Consider the following 12782-nt stretch of genomic DNA (forward strand, 5'->3'; position numbering starts at 1 on the left):
TTAGGTGTCTTCTGGCAGAGCAGTTTTCACACTGTTACTAATTTTTTGGATGTCAGATTTCTTTAAGTTAGACTTGTGTGTATTCCAAATTAGGTGATTCATAGGGAATAAAGCATAAGGGCAATGGTTTGCCTTGTGACTTCACTTTTCTGATGAAAAGTAATAATAAGTAGAGCTTATTTTTCCATTTCTTCAGCTTTTTATTTCTTGTTATAATGGAGTGGAGCTGTCCAAGCTCCTTATGTGCTAGACCAGAAGCCACAATGTTTATTTTTAATTCTAATTGTTGATGAAATTCCTCTCTATAAAATAAGGATGAATAATAACTCCCACATGCAAACAGGATTTTAGGATTATGCCAGAAAATTTACTGAAAACCCCTAACATAGTGGCTACTTTAGGCACTTACCCATTTGTTGGGTCTAAATTTGTTGATGATGAACCACTCCAACTTACAAATAGTTGTTTTATAAATATCCATATACAGGCTGAATGTTTTAAACTTAATAAAAATTCCATGATGAAACCTATAGTAGAGTAATGGTATTTGTCCAAAAATCCCTACCAAAAGAGCTATAACTCCATCACAGAGTACCTGAGAATAGCAGAAAGAACAGAAAAATGGAGATGGTTGTGAAAGTAACAAATGCATCTTAACCAGGTGCCATTGTTCCCACTTTTCTAAATCCTTCTCCCTCTAATCAGTCTGTGACATCTTCCAGGCCTCCTAATTCACATATGTTATTTCAATGATGCTAATGTTACTTCTCCAAATTCAAGACAGAGAACTGATACACTTGAAATAGGTATTTCTAGTGAAAGAACTGGGGAACAAAGTCTTGAAGGAAACATGTGAATACCCCTGTTTCAAAGATAAAAATTATACTGCTCTGGGGAAATAAGGGTCTAGTCTCAAACACAATTTCTCTGGAATTTTCATCTCTCTTAGTCATGCCCCAACAATATATTGATGAGGTCCATTTCACGAATAGCTTTGCCAACTTCTGACTCATATTTCATAGAGAGATGATATCAGGTTAAAAAAGAAGAATCTAATTTTGGAAAGCCAAAGTCACAATCACTGCATGAATCTACCAAGGTCCACTCATTCTATTAAACATTCATTTACATTTTTCCAGGTCTGTGCTTGGTACAGAGGGTGCAATGGCAAGCAAAACATGGATCTTGCTTTAGAAGCTCATGGTCTAAGCTGAAGAGAATATTCTAAGGAAAATTTTATTTGGTCTTACTCATATCTTGGCCCATACTTGAACTAATCCCTGTGGTAATTTGGCACCACATTTCTACCCCTGAGGTGAGAAAGATGGGGTATGGATCAGAAAGACAGGCAAAGAATACAAAGATTGCATGTCTCATATAAATGACATAAGGGTTCTCCAAAGAAGTGGGATGGTAAAAGAAATGCTATAATCAGAAAGAAGAAAACAGAATATGTTGGCTTAAATACAAGAAACCCTTTCCCATGGATAGTACAAGTCAGAAAGAAGACGTATAGTCCCAAGTACATGAGGTTTCACAAAGCTACATATCTGGACAGCTCATCAGGAAAATTATCATTCCCCATCTACTACAACCAAACAGAAAGAGTAAATGTATATATTCTTCATGGGAATCCTATCAAAACAACAACAACAACATGATGATGCATGTTACTCAGTGATCTATATTAAATGATCCTAATTTGGCACTAGTGAAATACAGCGTGCCATTCTAGCCTTGCCAATCATTTCCCAGGCAAGTCACAGAAGAGCTACATAGGCTTGCCAACATGACAAAGTGCCTAGTGGCACAACTTTTTTTTTAATGAGACATTCTTCTAATTATTCATGCAACATTGATTCAGTCCACAGACAGAAAATGAAAGAGCCATATACAATAATTTACCCAATAACCTATTTAGGGCATTCCCTAGTCTGTGTAGAATAGTGCAGAAACTCTCAGGGCACAAGGTTAGGGCTGGGAAAGAGTCTGGAAATTGAGATAGGATATCCAAGAGAGGAAAAAGCCACAGGAGGGGAGCTCCCAAAACTCTGAATAATTTCTAAGATGAAAATTACAATCTACCTTCAAAATCTGAACATAAACGTACCACAGCACTGTGACCCTCCAAAATCTCCGTTGGAAAGCAACAGCTGGAAAGCTGAAAACGCTGAGCAAAGATTTCAGCTACTGCCCAATGCAGGGAAAGAGTGTTTTGAGTTTGAATTATGCCAAGTTAAAGAGGCTTGACAAACATCTGGACTCTCCAGTTACACTGCAGAAAGAAGTAATGCCAAGGAGTAAAGTCTATGTCTCACCCTAAGACTAAAAGAGAAACTAAAACAGATCTGTCCTATCAAAGTGTAAAATGAAGACTACATTAGTTCAAGGTGACCAACCAATAATTGAACTTTCCACTTGAATTTTTTTTAAAAAAGCACTCTTCAGGGAAAGAGAACAAAATCCAGATTCTCTGTCTGTATCAAACGTAATGCCCAGACACAATCAGAAACATACTAGACATGGAAATAGGAAAATGTGACCCATAGTCAAAAGAAAAAGTAGTCACTAGAAACCCCAAAATAATGCAGATGTTGGAATTAGCAGATAAGTATATTTTAAATTTTATTTATTTTTTAATTCCAGTATAATTAACATATAATGTTATATTAGTTGTACAGTTTCAGGTGTACAATATCGTGATCCGACAATTCTGTACATTACTCAGTGTGCGTTAGGATATGCATACTCTTAATCCCCTTCACCTATTTCACCCATTTCCCCACCCACCTCCCTTCTGGCAACCACCAGTTTGTTCTTTATATTTAAGGGTCCGTTTTATTTACATTTTATTTATTAGAAAGAGAGAGAACATGAGCTGGGGGAAGGGGCATAGGGAGAAGAAGAAGCATACTCCCTGCTGAGTGGGGAGCCTGATGTGGGGCTTGATGCCAGGACCCTGAGATCATGAACTGAGCCGAAGGCAGATGCTTAAACAACTGAGCCACCCAGGCACTCCAAGAATCCATTTTTTTTTAAAGATTTATTTATTTGACAGATAGAGACCACAAGTAGGCAGAGAGGCAGGCAGAGAGAGAGGAGGAAGCAGGCTCCCAGCCAAGCAGAGAGCCCGATGCGGGGCTCGATCCCAGCAGCCCGGGATCATGACCTGAGCTGAAGGCAGAGGCTTTAACCCGCTGAGCCACCCAGGTGCCCCAAGAATCCATTTTTTGCTTGTCACTTTTTCTTTGGTTAGTTTGTTTCTTAAATTCTACATTAGTGAAATCATACAGTATTTGTCTTATTCTTATAGACTTAATTCACTTAGCATTATACCCTCTAGATCCATCCATGTTATTGCAAATGACAAGATTTCATTCTTATCTACGGCTGAGTAATATTCCATTGTGTGTGAATGTATGTGTGTGCATACCACTTCTTCTTTATCCATTCATCTACTGATGGACATTTGGGTAGTTTCCATACCTTGGGTATTATAAATAATGCTGCAATAAACATGGGGTGCATATATCTTTTCAAATTAGTGTTTTCATCTTCTTTGGGTAAGTACCCAGTAGTGGAATTACTGGATAATATGGTAATTCTAGTTTTAATTTTTGAACAGCCTCCATACTATTTGCAGACAAGTATCTTAAAGCTGCTATTATAAATATAATCGAGGCCTAAAAGAAAAGATAATCATAATGGATGTGAAGGTGGAACATTTAAGCAGAAAAATAGAAACCTTGCACAAGAACCAAATGAAAACCCTAGAAATGAAATCTGCAAAATCTGAAATAAAAAATTCAATAGATGGGCTTAACAAAAGATTGGAACCATCCTCCCAAAAGTCACAAACTTGAAAAGTTCTTTGGCTGAAGAGAAATGACATCAGATGGGACTCTACACATATAAGGAGAAAAAGAGCAGACTGGAGGGGCACATGGATGGTTCAGTCAAGTAAGTATCTGACTCTTGATTTTGTCTCAGGTCATGATCTCAGAGTTATGAGATGGAGCCTCATGTCAGGTTCTGCATTGGGTGGGGACTCTGCTTAAGGTTCTCTCTCTCTACCTTTCCCTCTGCCCCCTCCTATCACTCCCTCCCTCTTTAAAAAATGGGGGGGGGGTTGGATATGGTAAATATGGGGATAATCTTAACAGATGATTTTTTTTTTCAAGATTTTATTTATTTATTTATTTATTTGACAGAGAGAGAGAGACTGCGAGAAAGGGAACACAAGCAGGGGAGACAAAGAGGGAGAAGCAGGCTTCCCGCCAAGCAGGGACCTGACACAGGGCTTGATCCCAGGAGCCTGGGACCATGACCTGAGCCAAAGGCAGATGCTTAACGACTGAGCCACCCAGGCACACCAACAGATTATATTTTGCAATTTCTATTCATCCCTTGAAAAAACAGCTGACTGTGTATACTTAACACTCCTGAACTATACACTTAAAAATAATTATGATAAATTTTGTATGTTTTTTACCACAATAAAAAAACTTACTATTTAATGAATAAAGCAGAATATTGTATTGTGGGGATTACAATACTCATAGATATAAAATATATAAAACAATATCACAAAGGATTGGGTGTCTAAGTGGAATTACAGTGTTATGCAAGTTTTACTGCAGTTAGTATTATATTCTTTTTTTTAAGGTTTTATTTATTTATTTGTCAGAGAGGGAGAGAACAAGCAGGAACACAAGCAGGGAGAGAAGCAGGCAGAGGGAGAAGAAGTTTCCCTGCTGAGCAAGGAACCTGATGCAGGACTCCATCACAGGACCCTGGAACCATGACCTGAACTAAAGGCAGATACTTAAATGACTGAGCCACCCAGGTGTCCCAGTACTACATTAATTCTAAGCAGAATATGATAAGTTAAAGATCAATACTGTAATCTTTAATACAACTACTTACAAATAATACAGAAGTTGAGCTAAAAAGTCATTAAAATAACTAAAACATTAAAAAATTGAATAACTCAAAAGTAAACAAGAAAGGAGAAAAATAGGAGGGGGGAAAGGCAGGAGAAACAGAAAGCACAGAGGAAAATGGTAGACTTAGAATTCTACTTCCAACTATGTTGAAGTAACTGGTACGAAATCAGCCCTCCTGAAATAAACTATAAATCTGAACAAACCATTTAAGACAAATTTATTAAGACAAATTTATCAGAGAACAACAAATAGCACATAACTGTAACCCTTGAAAGAAAGGAAACTCATGAGGTGAATGAGCCCAGGATCACCTAACTCTCTAACTGGATATAATTTTCCAACTGTAATACAGAGAAGATAGAGCCTGAGCTGGTCGAGGTGAGCCCACTGATGTGAGAAGGCAGAAATCAGAGTTTGGGTTGGTTGAAGTAGCTGTAATCTATGACACAAGGTAACAGAAAAAGGTGGCTGTGTAGAGAAGGCCCCAGGAGTCCTGTGGGAGGTCCTATATAAATCCATAAGGACAAGGCTATACATGTTCAGAGTGAGACCATGAGAGTTTACCAGATAGTGGTTAATGTAAAGTTGAGAGGGAAATAGAGATATTAGAAAACAAAGCACTGCTAGCAAATTCCTGGTCCCTTCAGAGTGGAGAGATCCTGCTAATACTTTGATAACATCATTGGCATTCAGTTGAAACAGTAGAAAGCCACACCATAGGAGTAACAACCAAGCCTTAGTGTAAGACCTACTCTAGATGCATCCTAACAAAGCATGAAACCAAGTTTTAATAAGATCCAGAAGAGAAATGGAGTTTGAAATTTAAGTCCTGACAAGTTAGATGAGCTTGAGAAACATCCTGAACTTTCCACAGATCTGTGGAAATTAAATTAAATTACAAGTCAAAAATAATGAGATAATTAGAAAATCTCCTAGTATCTCGAAATTGAATCTTTTCTAAATAGCACATGGTCAAGGAAAAAATCACAAGAGAAATTAGAAAATACTTCAAACTAAAAAAATAGTAACTTAACAAAATTCATGGAACACAGATGAAACAATGTTTAAAGGAGGAATTTAGTTTTAAATCCACACATTAGAGAAAATAGCAAGATGTAAGATCAATTACCTAAGTTTCCAACTTAAGAAGCTAAAGAACAAATTAAATCCAAAGTAAGTTATAAGAAAGGAATAATAAAGATCAGAGTAGAAATCAGCAAACAGAGAAAATCAATGAAGCCAACACTTTTTCTTTTAAAGTATTAATTAAATTAACAAACACCTAGCAAAAAAATTAAGAAAAAAAAACAAGAAAATCACAAATAAACAATATCAGGAATAACAGAGAAGCATCACTACAGATCCCACAGACATTAAAAGGATAATAATGTAATATTATGAACAACTCTATGGCAATAAATTCAACAACTTAAAAAAAATGGGCAACTCTTTTTTTAAAAAGACAAAAATTGGGGCACCTAGATGGCTCAGTGGTTAAGTGTCTACTTTTGGCTCAAGTCATGATCCCAGGTCCTGAGATCAAGCCCCAGCCCTGTGTTGGACTTCCTGCTCAGCAGGAGACCTACTTCTCCCTCTCCCACTCCCCCCGCCATTTGTGTTTCCTCTCTTGCTGTCTCTTTGTCTGTCAAATTAATTAATTAAATAAATAAGACAAAGTCTTATGAAGAAATACAAAATCTGAATAGACCCTATATGTGTGAAAGAAACTATAATAAAAATTTCACATAAATAAAACTCCACGCCCACCTGAGTTCACTGGAAAGTTCTATCAATCTTTAAGGAGACTTAATTATCAATGTTACATAAACACTTCCGGAAAATAAAAGAGAAAAGAAAGTTTCCACTTTTTAAGTCAGCTTAACCCTGATACCAAAATCTGAAAAAGACATTACAAAAAAAGAAACTTACAGGCAAATAGCCCAAATCCTCAACTGTATTAATGGGAAAAGATGGTATTTTCACCAAATGCTCCTAGGATAAATGGATAAACATATGAAAAAAATGAGTATTAATCTCTCCCTGACACAATTAACTACTGTGAAAGCCTCAGTGTAAAAGCAAAACTATAAAATGTCTAGAAGAAAAAATGAAAGAAAATTTTTGTGGGCTTCTGAGCTGACAAGGATTTGTTAGATATAACACCAAGAGCATTAAGTATAAAAGAAAATTTTGATAAACTGGACTTACCATAATTAGAACTTCCTGCTCTAGAGAGCAGAGTTGAGTTTTATAAAACTGTGTAATAAGTTAGTTCACTAATAGGAGAAAGCATAAACAGATTATGGGATACTCATACAGTGGAAAACAACTCAGAATTTATTTTACTTATTTATTATTTGAAATGGATCAGTTATCTAATTAGGTTCTTTGAAAGAAATTTGGAACACCAATTTGTAAAGATAAACTCCATTTGTGAGAGAAAACACAGAGCAGAAATAGCTCTGAAGCTGAAGAACAGCTTTGATTTTTAGCAGAATTTGTGAGTCCACAGCTTTCTGATCAAACTTGCACTGTTCTGTAATCTCACGTTTCTCCTTCTCTATGTCAAAAATCTCACCTTCCTGGTGTCTGGGTTTATGCAGCTTCTTCCTGAAGTAAGTATAAGTGAGATGTTTTGGGATTTTTGCACTGATCTCAATTTTGATGGATTGGCAATAACAAATTTCTGGTGTATTCTATGCAGAGGAACTCGACTGAGGGCCAGCGATCCAGTCAGAAGTAGTAAGCCACTACTCAGCTGCTTCAGGAAAACCACCCTCTTGCTTCTCTGGTGTCCAGTGAAGATAATCAAAATGGTCCCAGGAGTGATGCTAGCTTGCGGTTTTCTCACATGCTGACTGAAAAGTTTTGCCATACCTCAATAGCTTTCAAGCCACCATCTTCAGTAGATAATACCTAGGAAATTTGTGAAGCTTAACCACTCAGATATCACCATTCCTGTCACCATCAACTGGTTTTATGACAGTATCAAGAACCTTCTTTTTTCCTTTCAACCCTGGATTTTGCTGCTGAATACTTCCTCTTGTACATGGTCTTTTTGTAATACATAGCTGATAGGGAATATCTACCAATTCTTCTGACTAAGTCAGACTATTAGTTGTAGGGTGTTTCAGCCTTGAGATTACTCTTCTTAACCTTGCCTCCAGCATCAGCCTTCTTGGATTCAGGTTTCTTCTCCTTGCTATCTGGCTGCTCAGCTTTCATCTGCCATTTCACTATCTTGTGAGCCAAAAAAATTTTTAATGAACTACTGATACATATAACAAAGGGAACTATTTGGGGGGATACCTGGGTAGCTCAGTAAGGTTTTGGCTCAGGTCTTGATCTCAGGTTCATAGGATTGAGCCCCAAGTGGGGCTCTGCACTCAGTGTGGAGTCTGTGATTCTCTGTCTATCTACCTCTCTCCATGCTATAAATATATAAATAAATAAATAAATAAAATCTTAAAAAGAAAAAAAAAACAAAGATGAGTATTGGAAACATTACACTAAGCTTTAAAATTTAGACACTCAAAATGGATGAAAGACCTCAATATGAAACAGGAATCCATCAAAATCCTAGAGGAGAACATAGGCAGTAAACTCTTTGACATTGACCACAGCAACTTCTTTCAAGACACGTCTCCAAAGGGAAGGGATACCAGAGTGAAAATGACCTTGTGGGAATTCATCAAGATAAAAAATTTCTGCACAGCAAAGGAAACATTCAACAAAACAAAGAGGCAACCCATGGAATGGGAGAAGATATTCACAAATGACACTACAGACAAAAGGCTGATATCGAAGATCTATGAAGAACTCCTCAAACTCAATGCCAAAAAACAGATAATCAAGTCAAAAAATGGGCAGAAGACATGAACAGACACTTCTCCAATGAAGACATACAAATGGCTAGCAGACACATGAAAAAATGTTCATCATCATTAGCCATCAGGGAAATTCAAATCAAAACCACACTGAGATACCACCTTACACCAGTTAGGATGGCAAAAATTAACAAGGGAAGAAACAACATGTGCTTGAAAGGATGTGGAGAAAGGGGAACCCTCTTACACTGTTGGTGGGAATTCAAGTTGGTGCAGCCACTTTAGAAAACAGTGAGATTCCTTAAAAAATTAAAAATAGAGCTACCCTATGACCCTGCAATTGTACTACTGGGTCTTTACCCCAAAGATACAGATGTAGTGAAAAGAAGGGCCATCTGTACCCCAATGTTCAGAGCAGCAATGTCCACAATAGCAAAATTGTGGAAAGAACAGAAATGCCCTTCAACAGACAAATGGATAAAGTAGATGTGGTCCATATATACAATGGAATATTACTCAGCCATCAAAAAGGATGAATCCCCAATTTTTGCATCAACATGGACAGAACTGGAGGAGAATATGCTAAGTGAAATAAGCCAAGCAGAGCAAGTTAATTATCATATGGTTTTATCTATATGTGGAACATAAGGAATAACAGGGAGGACATTAGGAGAAGGAAAGGAAAAGTGAAGGGGAGGAAATTGGATGGGGTGACAAACCATGAGAGACTCTGGACTCTGAGAAACAAACTGAGGGTTTTAGAGGGGGAAGGAGGTAGGGGAATGGGCGAGCCTGGTGATGGGTATTAAGGAGGGCATGTATTGCATGGAGCACTGGTTATTATATGTAAACGATGAATCTTGGAACACTACATGAAAAACTAATGATGTACTGTATAGTGACTAACATAACACAGTAAAAAAATCTAGACACTAAACAGTATACACAAAGTTCAAGAACAAGCAAAATAATCTATAAAATCAATATGTATTTGCCTTATGAGTCGTGGATGGACTGGAAAGGGACAGTAGGGGACTTTCTGGATGATAGAAATGTTATAGATCCTGTTTAAGGTGATGATTACATAGGTGCATACTTTTATCAAAAGCAATCAAATTGTACACTTCAGATCTTTGCATTTTATAATAAATAAATTTTATTCAATTTTTCAAGTGACAATATAAAAAAAATTCAGTTCCTGATGAATTATGTAATTTTCCATCTGGATTTCAAAAGGTACCAAATACCAAGTAAAATAAAACTCAATGACCCATACACCTTACATGAATCCAATTATAGACTATAACAGCTAAAATGAAAGGTTCCAAAATTTACTCACTTAATATTCTACAGATAGGAAAGGCATACCCACTATGAAAAGACCCAACAAGAACAAGTATGGAGTGTCTTCTGTTATCTGCTTCTTCTCTTCACCTCCCCACAGTGTTCAACTTCCAAGGAAACCCATCTGAACACTCTGAAGACCAAAAGCTGTCCGTAAGCTTTCAAGCCTTGTCACCATAAGCTAGGAATAACTGCAGACAAAACTTATCCTCAGCGGGGGTGCCTGGGTGGCTCAGTGGGTTAAGCCTCTGCCTTCGGCTCAGGTCATGATTCCAGGGACCTGGGATCGAGCCCCACATCAGGCTCTCTGCTCGGCAGGGAGCCTGCTTCCTCCTCTCTCTCTGTCTGCCTCTCTGCCTACTTGGGATCTCTGTCTGTCAAATAAATAAATAAATAAATAAATAAATAAATAAATAAATAAACTTATCCTCAAAACAATAACCAGGAGCAACCCAAAAGCAATCACCTCTTTGGTAGCCACATCAAGGTCATTCAAGTCAGTGAGACTGATTTTCCCAACATTAACCTGGGGTTCTAATCCAGCTGACATGGAGATGAACTTATTTTGTCCAGCTGGCTACAAAAACACATGCATGAATTCTTTTTTGCTCACCCTCATGCTAGCCTTTCCCTCCCCTCTTCCTGTTTCTTTTCTTTTTCACACATGCACAAACAGTCACGTCGTCATATGAGACAAGTGAACACTGAAAGTTATGGGTAAAAAAACAGATGTTTTCCAATTATCCTTCAGAAAACCATATTTTATATCAGGTTCTTCTATGGATTTATAGCCAATGAAGAGAGGTTACCACATTAACTCATGGAGGAAACTGGAAAGGAAGAGTCAGACAAGGCAAAGAGAAGCTATCCAGAAGGCTGCAATTGGAGAAGCATGACAAATGGGCAGCACAGTTTTAGAGGGTTCCGGCAGAAAGGCAGATTGCCTGACTGGGAGAGATTCTCCACAGCTGGAGCATCGCACACACCATCTGGAATTTTTTAAATCTGCTTTCCCCAGGTGATCTGATTCTCAGAGTGCCAGTGGAGATGAGAAAAGAAGTAATTGTATAGCTCAGAACAGCTCCAAATGTTCCCCAAATTAGTTAATGAAATCTTGTTTGAATCAGTTTCAGCTTTTCCTCCAAACTGAGCCCCTAGTTTTGTGTTGTTGTTCCCCCACAAAAAAAATTTGAATGGTAGGAGTTTAACCCCTAAATGTTTTCTATACAGTGGAACAAAACATGATTCCCAGCACAGTGGTCAAAAATGGTGCTCCAACTGTCAGATCTGGTTCGAATTTCCCAAGACAGGCCAACAAAGCTTCATTTTCAGTCTCACTCCTCTTGACTGGTCTTAGCACTAATTTTAGCTGTTGCCAAATGGAGAACCTACATACTGAGGTCCCCAGTTTTTGTTCCCAGATGGTCCAAATTCCAGATTTAAAACAATAAGGGAAAATATAATTTTAATAATTAAGAGCAATCATAAACCAAACTCTCATAAAAATGAAAGACTTTGTTTTTCTTTTTTCGCAATATATATGTGTCTGTGAATATGAAGGTGGAGTGCAGTAGGGGTACATGCAAGGAAAGAAGAGATAGAGCTTACTGGGGAATAAGAAGGTGAGGGAAGGAATAAAAAGCAGCAGGAAAGGAATTCTCCCTCTATCATATATCCTCATATCTTCTCCTAAATGACTTTTTTTTGTCTCCTATCTTATTTTATACCAGAAGTATAAAGCAACTTTTTCTATAAAGGGCAAGATAGCAACTTAGCAACTATTTTAGGCATTGTGGGCCATGAGGGTTATGCCATAAGTACTCAACTTTGCCAGTGTAGCATAAAGACAAACAGAGACAATATGCAATGAATGAACATGGCTTTGTGCCAACTTATGCATAATGAAATTTGGATTTCAAATACTTCTCACATGTCGTGAAATAATATTGTGATTTTTAAAACCACTCAAAAATGTAAAAACCATTCTTTGCCCTCAAATCATGCAAAAAAAACTGTCAGCAGGCTGAATTTGGCCCATGGGTCACAGGTTGCCAATCCCTGTTTAATATTAATAAATGCCATTATTCAAGGTTCAACTGCAGAACTACACAATGTCTGCAGCAAGAGTCTCACATGATTCCTTACTCAGAGTAGTTTTTCAAAATTGAAGCCTTCCATTATACCATGAAGAGCTGTGGTAAACTCTACATTCTCAGGATCACAGATGCCTAAAGGTGTAAATAAATGTGTATCTAAAATAAATTCCTTCCCCACTTTTAAACTTAAAATCTTCTTTACCTATTCTTTTTATGGATCTTCTTCATTCTTGTTGACATCAAGAAAGGACAGTGTCTTGAAGATCGTAAACATTTTCAAGTATCTACCAGTGCTTTACTATGGTGATGATAAAGATTGATACAGAGAGCAGTACATTTCTTTTCTCTTTCTTCCCCCCCCACAACCCCACTTTTGTTTAAATGAAAACACTAACATGTCCACTCAAACAAATTAGCATCTCTATGTAGGCAGACTATTTTCTGGGAACAAAAATCTCCTATGTCATTCTTCAGTATCTGAACTTACAATTTTAAGTTACAATTTTAAGAAAGGGTAAAATAAACTGGATATGAAAAGATAAGCAAGAAGAGTAGTTTGTAACCTTTAA

The 12782-nt window shown here is 37.3% G+C and overlaps 1 protein-coding gene and 1 pseudogene across 3 annotated transcripts in view; both read right to left on the bottom strand.

Moving 5' to 3' along the window:
* Positions 1–12782, bottom strand: part of HPSE2 (heparanase 2 (inactive)) — a 768592-nt gene that overhangs the window by 615849 nt on the left and 139961 nt on the right. The window lies entirely within an intron of this gene.
* On the bottom strand, positions 7322–8171 carry LOC123955540 (annotated as a pseudogene).

Source organism: Meles meles, chromosome 13 (assembly GCF_922984935.1).
Source record: "Meles meles chromosome 13, mMelMel3.1 paternal haplotype, whole genome shotgun sequence".
NCBI lineage: Eukaryota > Metazoa > Chordata > Mammalia > Carnivora > Mustelidae > Meles > Meles meles.